Source organism: Lepidochelys kempii, chromosome 4 (assembly GCF_965140265.1).
Source record: "Lepidochelys kempii isolate rLepKem1 chromosome 4, rLepKem1.hap2, whole genome shotgun sequence".
Lineage (NCBI taxonomy): Eukaryota > Metazoa > Chordata > Testudines > Cheloniidae > Lepidochelys > Lepidochelys kempii.
In genome coordinates this window covers 51,767,333-51,779,217 of record NC_133259.1, presented here as the reverse complement: position 1 = coordinate 51,779,217, position 11,885 = coordinate 51,767,333, and the positions used below count along the sequence as shown (strand labels likewise).

The 11,885-nt window shown below is 39.4% G+C and overlaps 1 long non-coding RNA gene across 1 annotated transcript in view; it reads left to right on the top strand.

Annotated features, from left to right (window-relative positions):
• The window catches only part of LOC140910417 (uncharacterized), a 28,675-nt gene that overhangs the window by 1,641 nt on the left and 15,149 nt on the right, over nucleotides 1-11,885 (top strand). Inside the window, exon 2 of the long non-coding RNA XR_012158577.1 lies at nucleotides 15-937. This is a non-coding gene — a long non-coding RNA (uncharacterized lncRNA). The remainder of the gene's footprint in view (nucleotides 1-14; nucleotides 938-11,885) is intronic.

Here is an 11,885-nt window from a genome sequence, read left to right as displayed (position 1 = left end):
TCTTTTTAATTCAGGTTTCTGTGGCTGGATAACTGGACTGAGCAGGAGCACTGGGGAGTGAGAGCGATATGCTGGGTATTGGTGCAGTGAGGCAGCAAAAACCTGCTGATCAAGCCTTCTCTTCACATCCTGCCTCCTTGACTCCATAACCCCGTTCATCAGCTATCCTCCTTACTGCCTCATCTGCCTCCCTGGTTATGTCTACACTGCAAAACCAAAACAAAACCCCCCACAGCAGCAAGTCTCAGTCTCTGATCCATTGTCTCAGGTTTGTGCTATGGCACTCAAAATAGCAATGTAGACATTCCCTCCCACTCAGGTTGGAGCTCAGGCTCTGAGACCCACCCTCCTCACCAGATTTCATAGCCTGAGTGGGAGCGTCTACATGACTACGTTTAGCATTGTAGCACAGACCTCACAAGCCTGAGTCTGTAGGTTCTGTGACTCTGCCATGGTTTATTTTGTTTGCTTGTTTGTTTGCAGTGTCGGTGTACCCCCTGGCTTCTCTGCCTGCTAGCTCAGACGCTGTTGCTCATCCCAAAGTTACCTACAGTCTACACAAATCTGTAGTCTCTTCACTCTTAGTGTTGTAAATTATTGACATCAGAAATTAAAATCATGAAGCTGAAGTTACAGAAATAGTTATTTACACTAAGAGAAGGAGTTCTCTGCATGAATAATTTGAGTCTCTCCTTTTGTGTCTTTGATAAACACTTGAGTATTAGCCGGTTGAGAGGTACGCCTAGTTGTTTTTATGTCTCCCTCAAGCCTTCCAGAGATTTGCTAAGATACACTAGCAATAAAGTGTCTTTCCATTCTGTCAAATGTAGGAAGTCGGTCAGAGAAAGAAGCGGCTCCTAAGAGGAGATAGGTTGCGATGAAACACAGGTTGATGGTGTCAAGATTGGATAATGAGACATTATCAGTGCATCTCACTGTAAGTTCTCGCAGTCATTTTGAAAATATAATAAAGCTTGTTAGCTATGACATTCAAATAACTATGGACCTAAATTGTTGTAATTTATTTTTAATTAAGTACATAGCACTTGCCTTTTTCTCTAAAATACCCTGGCTGTTTCTATCTAATTAAGCCCCTGTTACTTTCCTACCTATTCCTATAATTACCTTCATTATTGCAATGCCTCTGTACAGCATTCAATATGTCTGGCTCCTGGGGCATTGTATTATAAAATGGGTGCAGTGTATATGTTTCTAACTGACTTTTGAAAGTGCATGTATCAAACTTAATTTCCTTTTAAGTCATAGCCTTGCAGCAAGTGACCTTAAAAGCTATGTCAATATTTGTTTGATGTAAAATCATTTTGTCCAAAGACACTTATCCCTGCTGATTTAATGATACAAAGAAAAAGGGACTAAAGAAAGGAACCTAAGGCAAACATTTACTGGTGTATAGTAAAGCATCATGTTCAGATAGCATATTCTGAAATGTACCCTGTTACATTAGAGGAGGGAAGGATTGTATGCTTTTTTTTTTCCTTTATAACTGATGCTTCGAATTATTATTCAAAACATGCACTGCAACTCAACAGGAAATCTCTAACTGGTCATTGGTCCTGCTTTGAGCAGGGGGTTGGACTAGATGACCTTCTGGGGTCCCTTCCAACCCTGATATTCTATGATTCTATGATTTCAAAGGATCATGTGTTTGTGAAGATACACCAGGAGAAAAAATTGTTGCTAAGAGAGTAGGATTCAGCAAAGCACGTAAGCACATGTTTAGTGGTCCCTTGTGGCCTTAATCTCTTAATCTTGTTTGTGAATCTTAAATTGCAGAATTTCTCATTTCTTCCATTATTTCCATGAAGAACAGTGAAACCATCCATTCTGTGTAATGTAAGCCAAACAGTGTAGCTGTTATCTGAGATTTATTACTGAGTCTCATCTTGGATATCTGATTCAGCCAGGGCTTAAAGAACAACTCATGCTTTTGAAGACTTAAAATGTGGAAATGGATATCTTGGTGGTCTTAGATTCATAGATATTAAGGTCAGAAGGGACCATTATGATCATCTAGTCTGACCTCCTGCACAACACAGGCCACAGAATCTCACCCACCCACTCCTGCGAAAAACCTCTCACCTATGTCTGAGGTATTGAAGTCCTCAAATCATGGTTTAAAGACTTCAAGGAGCAGAGAATCCTCCAGCAAGTGACCCGTGCCCCATGCTACAGAGGAAGGCGAAAAACCTCCAGGGCTCTTCCAATCTGACCTGGAGAAAAATTCCTTCCCAACCACAAATATGACGATCAGTTAAACCCTGAGCATATGGGCAAGATTCACCAGCCAGATACCCAGGAAAGAATTCTCTGTAGTAACTCAGATCCCACCCATCTAACATCCCATCACAGGCCATTGGGCCTATTTACCATGAATAGTTAAAGATCAATTAATTGCCAAAATCATGTTATCCCATCATACCATCTCCTCCATAAACTTTATCGAGTTTAATCCTAAAGCCAGATAGGTCTTTTGCCCCCACTGCTTCCCTTGGAAGGCTATTCCAAAACTTCACTCCTCTGATGGTTAGAAACCTTTGTCTAATTTCAAGTCTAAACTTCCCAATGACCAGTTTATATCCATTTGTTCTTATGTCCACATTGGTACTGAGCTTAAATAATTCCTCTCCCTCTCCGGTATTTATCCCTCTGATATATTTATAGAGAGCAATCATATCTCCTCTCAACCTTCTTTTAGTTAGGCTAAACAAGCCAAGCTCCTTGAGTCTCCTTTCATAAGACAGGTTTTCCATTCCTCGGATCATCCTAGTAGCCCTTCTCTGTACCTGTTCCAGTTTGAATTCATCCTTCTTAAACATGGGAGACCAGAACTGCACAGAGTATTCCAGGTGAGGTCTCACCAGTGCCTTGTATAACGGTACTAAAACCTCCTTATCTCTACTGGAAATACCTCGCCTGATGCATCCCAAGACCGCATTACCTTTTTTCACGGCCATATCACATTGGCGGCTCATAGTCATCCTATGATCAACCAATACTCCAAGGGCCTTCTCCTCCTCCGTTACTTCTAATTGATGCATCCCCAGCTTCTAACTAAAATTCTTTTTATTAATCCCTAAATGCATAACCTTACACTTCTCACTATTAAATTTCATCCTATTACTATTACTCCAGTTTACAAGGTCATCCAAATCTTCCTGTATGATATCCTGGTCTCTCTCTAAATTGGCAATACTTCCCAGCTTTGTATCATCCGCAAACTTTATTAGCACACTCCCACTTTTTGTGCCCAGGTCAGTAATAAAAAGATTGGTCCCAAAACTGATCCCTGAGGAACTCCACTGGTAACCTCCCTCCAGCCTGCCAGTTCACCTTTCAGTAGGACCCACTGTAGTCTCCCTGTTAACCAATTCCTTATTCACCTTTCAATGTTCATATTGATCCCCATCTTTTCCAATGTAACTAATAATTCCCCATGTGGCACGGTATCAAACGCCTTACTGAAATCTGGGTAAATTAGATCCACTGCATTTCCTTTGTCTAAAAAATCTGTTACTTTCTCAAAGAAGGAGATCAGGTTGGTTTGGCATAGTCTACCTTTTGTAAAACCATGTTGTATTTTGTCCCATTTACCATTGACCTCAATGTCCTTAACTACTTTCTCCTTCAAAAATTTTTCCAAGACCTTGCATACTACAGATGTCAAACTAACAGGCCTGTAGTTACCCAGATCATTTTTTTTCCTTTCTTAAAAATAGGAACTATGTTAGCAATTCTCCAATCATACGGTACAACCCCTGAGTTTACAGATTCATTAAAAATTCTTGCTAATGGGCTTGCAATTTCATGTGCCAATTCCTTTAATATTCTTGGATGAAGATTATTTGGGCCCCCCCCCATTTAGTCCCATTAAGCTGTTTGAGTTTCGCTTCTGCCTCAGATATGGTAATATCTACCTCCATATCCTCATTCCCATTTGTCATGCTACCATTATCCCTTAGATCCTCTTTAGTCTTATTAAAGACTGAGGCAAAGTATTTGTTTAGATATTGGGCCATGCCTAGATTATCCTTGATCTCCACTCCATCCTCAGTGTCTTGCATGTCAGGGCTTTCCAGTGATGGCTCTGTTATGTTCTAATCTAGCAATGTATATTCTTCCAGGTCATCTGTCTTTCTCAAGGCTCCCATCTTTGCCTGAGGAGCTTACCAAAGCATAGTAGCAATGCAGTCTGCAAAATAAGTCCTTGATCCTGCCGTGACGCACATATGTGCTTAACTTTACACGCTGTCATGGGGTTCAATGGGACTACTCACACTGCATGTTAAGAACATGTGTAAGTCATTGTAGGGTCAGGGCTTAAGATGTTAACAGCATGATTCAATGTTTTACCCCTTGACTTCAAAACATGCAGTGTAATAGTGGAAGAACTTTTCTTTCTGACTACTTGTCCATGTGGAAAAAATACACCATACATGAATGCAATATAAGCAGTACATATGTTATACAACAGGCTTCCATGACTTCTATATAAACTATTTTTAAGGATGCTCCTGAGATTAGGGCACTAGCCAAGAATTTAGGAGATCAAGGCTAATTTCCCAGCTCTGCCACAGACTTCCTGTGTGACCTTGAGCAAGTCATTTAAACTCTCTGTGCCTCTGTTCACCATCTGTAAAATGGGAATAATAATACTTCCCTACCTCATAGAGATGTTGTGGGGATAAATATGTTAAAGACTGTGAAGTGCTTTGAGATCTACTGAGGAAAAGCACTATTATAAAGTTATGTATTAAAGTGGTTACCCATTTGAAATATATATGAGCTATACTTTCATATATGAAATATATATTTCCTTTAGTAGAGGCAAGGCAATCAGTTTGAGTGGGAAGTTTATTTAATATGTGATTTATACTTTTCTGATACAATAAATACTTGTGCAGTTTGATTGGTTAACGTATATATAATGCAATTGTGATAATGTGGATCAGTTTTAGCCAAACGAAACTCTAATTTTAATACCACCAGTATCACACTCATCTAATTTGCACTAAAATTGAAAACTGTTCAGTATGCATTTGCATAAGTCTTCTAAAACAGAATGCTTCTGAGCAAGGTAAAGCCATAATTAGAGGGGGGAAATTACCATCTAGTTAAAAAGCAATGTGAAAAAGGTACTGTCATGCAGTTTTGTGTTCAGAAATATATGAACCAGCTAAAGTACTGAATATGCTACTGCAATTGTTTAAGAAAATAGATGGAAAATTAATATTCTTTCTTATCTCTCCCAATGTCAATGGGATTCTTTTCACTGGCTTCAATGGATGTTGGATCTACTTGATAGTAGAAGGCACAGCCTTGGAGATTTTTCCAATTATCTTCAAACACATAAAAACTTTTCAGAATCCCCCCTCCCTCACTGGTATTTCTAACTTGCAGGGAACAGTAAAATACAACTCTGCAGTTAAACTCCAATATTGGCTATAGATAAGAAACAGAATTACACGCAGAGATTATAATGAAATCGCACATCAATTTATCACATAGTTTTTTATATTTTGTATTAAGTAATACCTATATTACAAATAATATGTCTGAATGTGAGTAATTGAGTGTAAAATCATATGCTTATGGAAGTGTGACTGACAGAGCTAAGAACCACTTCATGAGTTTTTCAGCAATCCCAGTCATGGATATCAATCCTCAATAATTCTGGTTCATTTTGAGAAACTATTTGGTTATATTCCACTGCTGTTTCATTGGTATTCCCACAGCAGTTCTTATCCATTCTCATTTCTGTTTTCTTTGTTAAATTTCATTTGGACTGTGTGGTCATAGTAACAGTTCCATCACTTCTCAAGTACCCCCTGCACTCAATGTTATTGAAATGTCACCGTAAATAGTGCTTTATGCTGACAATATGCACTACACTCCTTATGTAGATTTATTGCAAAGTAATGAATCTGTATTGCTTTTTTAACCGGAGATGTGTGAATAAGTAATGTATCCTAATAAGTCTTGTGTTACATATATATATTTTTGTAAATGTTCTAAGTTTTGTTTTTAAGAAGCTGAACAAAATACATATGGATGTAGAATAATCATGGGTCCAAGGGTTTGTTGAATTATTTATAATATTTATATAAACAATGATACAGAACTGTAGACCGTAGTAGAAAATAGGAACAACCAAAAAGCAAACACTTCACAAAAACCATATTTTGAACATGTATCCCATTTCACCCTCAACATAATCCTAATCAATTTACAATACATTTCTTGAACAACTGTGTTTTCTTTTTTGATAAGAAGGAAATTTTCTATATTACTGTATGTACATGTTGAATGTATTGCATTACAGGTGGGTTGAATTTACTGCTAGGTGTAATATGCCAGAAGGGGAGTCTGAAGAAGTCCTATAATCATAGAATTACTATAACACAGGCAGGGCAGTACCAGGTTTTACCCTTCTAACTTGTCTCAACATGTGCTTGGAGCAGAAGTGGCCAAACTACGGCTGGGGCCACATCCGGTCCTCCAGATGTTTTAATCTGGCCCTTGAGCTCACCCCGGGAAGTGGGGTCTGGGGCTTGCCTCACTCCAGCCAGGGAGCGGGGTTGGCGTCTTCATAGAATCATAGAATATCAGGGTTGGAAGGGACCTCAGGAGGTCTTGCTTCACTCCGCACGGTTCCTGGAAGCAGCGGCATGTCCCCCCTCCAGCTCCTACACATAGGGACAGCCAAGGAGCTCCGCCTGCTGCCCCGACCCCAAGCGCCATCCCCGCAGCTCCAATTAGCCAGGAACCACAGCCAATGGGAGCTGCAGGGGAGGCACCTGCGGACAGGGTAGCAAGCAGAGCCTCCTGGTTGGGCCTCCATGTAGGAGCTGGCGGAGGGACATGCCGCTGTTTCTGGGAGCCGCTTGAGGTAAGCATCACCCGGAGCCTGCCACTCTGACTCCCTCCCATGTCCCAAACCCCTGCCTAGCCCTGATCCCCCTCTCGCCTTCCAAACCCCTCAGTCCCAGCCCGAAGCACCCTCCTGCACCCCCAAACCCTCATCCCTAGCCCCACCCCAGAGCCCACACCCCCAGCCGGAGCCTTCCCACACCCAGCCCTCAATTCTGTGAGCACTCATAGCCCACTATACAATTTCCATATCCAAATGTGGCCCTCTGGCCAAAACGTTTACCCACCCCTGGCTTGGAGGGATCACCTCTAAGAATCAGAGTAACTTGTTCTACACATGCATTCAATTTTTGGCTTCTTGGAAGAGATTACTAGTGTTGACTCCAATTGTAACAGTGGTTTTGGTTGTTTTGTTTTTACCTGGGTCTGGATCTGACTTTTTGTAATGTAGATACCTGTCTAAAAATAATGAGACTTCAGCATATATCACACAAGTCTCTGAGGAGCAGTTAGATGGTAATGACTTTTGGTCACTACTTGCTCCCTTTGGTCTAAAATAGCTTGAATTTGACCACCTGGGAATGTAGCAAAAGCCATTTGTTGAACAGGTCTTTTGAGGGAAGGATTAGGGTGTGTTCCTGGCTGTGATTCTTTTTTTGGTGTCAAGGGGAGGCTTTTCTGAAAATTTGTCCATTTTTATTGTTGCTGGCTAAGGTAAAATTTTATTTCCACTTGATTATTTAAAGGTGCTACCTGGTGAAATTACTTTGTGTGTGGTTAGTATTTTTGTTACTGGGTTTATTTCTATTGTAAAAGTCTAGTTATTGTCCCCGTACTCAGACCTTCATATGGCTGTTCTTTTTTTTCCAGTGTTATATGTAAATAAATATCCTGGAATGCTTTTAAAGCAGTGACCTGGAGAAGAAAGACTTCACATCCCATTACCAATCCCCTGAGACATTTCTTCCCTTGACTGTCATTTACATTTGTTTAACATAAAACTTCCATATAAAAACCCCGGGTGGTAGCGATTCAGCACGCTATGGCTTTCAAATATGAAGATATGAAAGGAAATCTCATTTTCTTGGAGTTCATTTGTGACCTCAGGGGCCCTTTAACTTTTAAAGGCTGTAAAAAAATGGTTTGAAAGGTGTCAACAGAGAGAATAAGGGGAATGAATATGTTTGTCATGATGGGATGGATCCTGCTCCATTTGAAGACATTGGGAAGTTTTGCCATTGGCTTCAACGGAGGCTGGGCCCTTCTGGAAGTCAGTGAGGATTTCTAAAGTATGCACTGATGAGGCAGTGTGCCATTGTGTATGTTAGTATGGATTTCTAGGCAGGAGCGTGTCAATGTGTGAGTTAGTGTGGATTTCTATGCATCAGTAAGCACGTCATTTTGTGAGTCACTGATGATTTCTATGCATGAAATGACTGTTTCTGTGCTTAAGTATGAACAAACAAAATCCAGAGCCTCCAGTCATTCCAAAATAGTCTACTCAAGGCTATCAAATAAATGGATTGTCAAAAAGATTATTTAGCTTGCTGAATTTATTAATGAAGTTGCAGAAACAAAAGGAAATTCAGCATTCCAGGTCCCTCCCTGGGTCTTTTCTGAACATTTAATGAAGAGCAAAGAGAAATACATGTTAACATATTCATGCTTAAGTATGTAAAATCAAGGGGTCAGCTGGCGGTGATTGTGCATCTTGAATGGTGAGAATGGTGCATCCTGCGTCATTTGCAGTGAATCACTTTGGTCTGACTTATCCTTAGATGGACTGAGAATTGGAAGCAATTGGTGATGGAGGTAACTTCATATGAGCATGTGAGTAACAGACTGCAAATATTTCATGAAGGAACTTAATAAATATGTGAGATGAAGTTTGAAAGTTCAGTTCTTGAGTAAATGTTAACATCTGTACTCTAAGTTACATCCCTGGCATACATTAATATAAAGAAATGCAGGCACTGAATCTTTAGAATACAAAGAACTAGACTCTTGGACCTTATAATAATCCAGTTAAGAACAGGCACAGAACTCAAAGCCAGCGTGTGAATATCTGATCCTTGCATGTATATATTAACTACATCTTAGATCTTTAGTCCAAGTATGTACTGTAGATAGTTTGCAACACTGAAGGAATGCTCTTGTACAAAGCAGGCTCCTCTCCAAAGTGTCTTGTTTAACCTCATCCCCAAAGCATCTTGTATGTCATGGAATAGTGGACTTTTCACATGATTAAAGAAAGTCTTGCAGAGTTTTCAAACAAAAGACTGGTAATCACAATACAGGGCATGAAAAGTAGGTGATGAGATAAAGTTGGGGAAAAACTGACAGAACCCACAGATCTCTCTCCACACCCCAGGAGATCCTAGAAGACAGAAATCATGAGGGGAATCATTATAATGGAATTACATTATTTTTATATATTATATTAATCTAATTTTGTATACTATAAAGCAAGAGCTTCTGCAAGAGGGCATTTCTTCAGTCAGGTATTTTCACTATAGCACTAGTACTGGCTAGTACAGGAGAGATTTTGTTAAATCCAAACAAATGCTAAGAGTCTGGCTGAGTTTATAAAATCCACTGTTGTAGAACTGCATCCAGTGAAGTGAGCTGTAGCTCACGAAAGCTCATGCTCAAATAAATTTGTTAGTCTCTAAGGTGCCACAAGTACTCCTTTTCTTTTTGCAAATACAGACTAACACGGCTGCTACTCTGAAAACTGCAGAGTTTGTAAACTATCTGAGGGCATGATCCAAAACCTGTTCAAGTCAATGATAGGCTATGGTGTCAGCACACCAGTGCCCTAACTGTTTTCAAGGTTTTTTTTTTTTTGGCATCATGGCAAAGCAGAGTTTTAAGGAGGAATCTGAAGAAGAGCAATGAAGTACCTTTGCATGAACCTTTATATGAACTACTTCCCAAGCATGAAAGCGCTTGTTTGAAAATTTAACTAGTGGGTCATGGAGGTGGGCATCATGGGTGAAGGAGAGATAATAGGTCATGAAGGGATCTAGAAAATGAAGATACAATAGAAAAGAAGTAGCCAATGGAGGGTGTGCAAAGAGAGGTGGCTCAGAAGATGATCTTTGCAGCAGCATTCTGAATGGATAGGAGCAGGGCAAGTTTGCATTTGCCAAAGCCAGAGAAAAGTCTGTTGCAGCAATCAAGATCTGAGATGATGAGAGCTTGGAACAAGAGTGTTAGCTGTGCAGATAGATAGGATAGGCATTACCTTAGAGATATTATTCGGAAAGAATCAGCAAGATTTAGACATAGCCTTGATGTGAGGACCTAGAAAAAGTATGAGTCATGAAAACGTTTTCAAAGCTTGCTTGCCTTTATCCTGGTGGAACAGCCTCATGTGATATCAATAGTGGGGGAGGGACAGAAGTATTTTCATATGATATTTTATTTTTGTAGCAAAGGTGAGAATGAGATGGAGGGACACTTTCAGTTGTAGCAGCCAGAGGATTTTTCTAGAGGAGGGCAGGAACTGTCATCTTTCCTTCTCTTTGAACTAATGATCTGTTTTTCTCAGTGTGACTACATGTTCCAGTCTTCCCTCCCTCATCCTTCCCAAAACCTCATTCTTAGGAATCTAAGAGCAGATGAGGGAACAAAATGACTTGAAAGGTTCAGAAAAACCTACGATATTAAAATGGGGTGGGGGGGGGGGAGAATTATAAATATATTGAAGACTGGGATACAGGTTTTTAAAAGTCACCTTGATTTCATTTATTTCACAAGCTTTTAATAAACACTGAGGGTAAGATCCTGTTCTCAGCTACTCAACAGTTATACTAGTGTGAACAAGAGCAGACTCTAGCCCTAAATTTCTATTAACAAATAATAGTATGAGAGTTTTGTTGCTGTGGAAGGATAGTGACCTCCTGTGGCCAGCTAGGTTAAATGCTGGGCTTTGTTTTAAGAGACCTGCTCCATATTTAAAGGAGTTAGTCTGAATTTTGGTTAGATTAAAATCTGTTTTCAGTGCTAATTAGAGTGGCCTAACCATCTTGGGGAGAAGCCATTTGATTACAATTTAAAATTTGCTAGCATTTGGCCTACTGATTCCTCTTGCCCAATACAAATTTAATTACAGCTTATTTCTGTAACCTAAGATCAATGGAAGATTTTCAATGAAACTGAAAGCAAACAAACATTTACAACACTTCGGAAGAATGTTCACATCAAACTAAACGTTTGCATCCCAAACACTGTAGCATTGTGGTAGTATAGGAGAACCAAACAAAGAATTTGACTCCTCTTTTTTCACTGTCCCCGGTGACGGAAATACAAACAGTAAACAATCAACATTGATGGTGAAAAGTAAATGAGATTTCTAAAAATATTTCATTATAAATAATCTTAGGTTGTGTTAACACTGGTAAGGATTTTAAAAATGATATTTTAACCTGATAACATTCCTTTAAGGTTCAAAACAGTTTTAGTCATAACCCTCCTGATTTTGATGCTTCTAACTTTCTAAAATATTCATATTTCTGGATGTTTGATCATCATCCAAATGTTAAAAAAATATCTTTTCAACTAGTTTTGATATTTATATATGTGTTTGGGTTGGGGAAAATGGCACTTTTGTATAGCAGGAAAATCATTGCCTTTGCCTCTACTGGATAACTCAGTAATGGCAACACTTCGAAACTTGACACATTAATAGTCCTGAGTAGGTGTGTGTGCACTTGAAAATGCTTGTACTCATTTTTCTGCATGGTGGTAGCCACAGTGTAAACAGTAATGTAAAATGAGCTACATTGGTGCTGGAAAGTGGGTATACAAATTTCTAGTTTAAACATAGCAGATCTCCACTTCCTAGTTACTTTGAAAAAACGCATGGTTAGAAATGTACAAAATTCATTGCCACAGGATGTCATTGAGGCAAAGAAATCAACAAGATTCAAAGAGGGATTGGATGTTTTATATGAATAACATGAATACGCATACTTATAACAGTTAATGCTAAC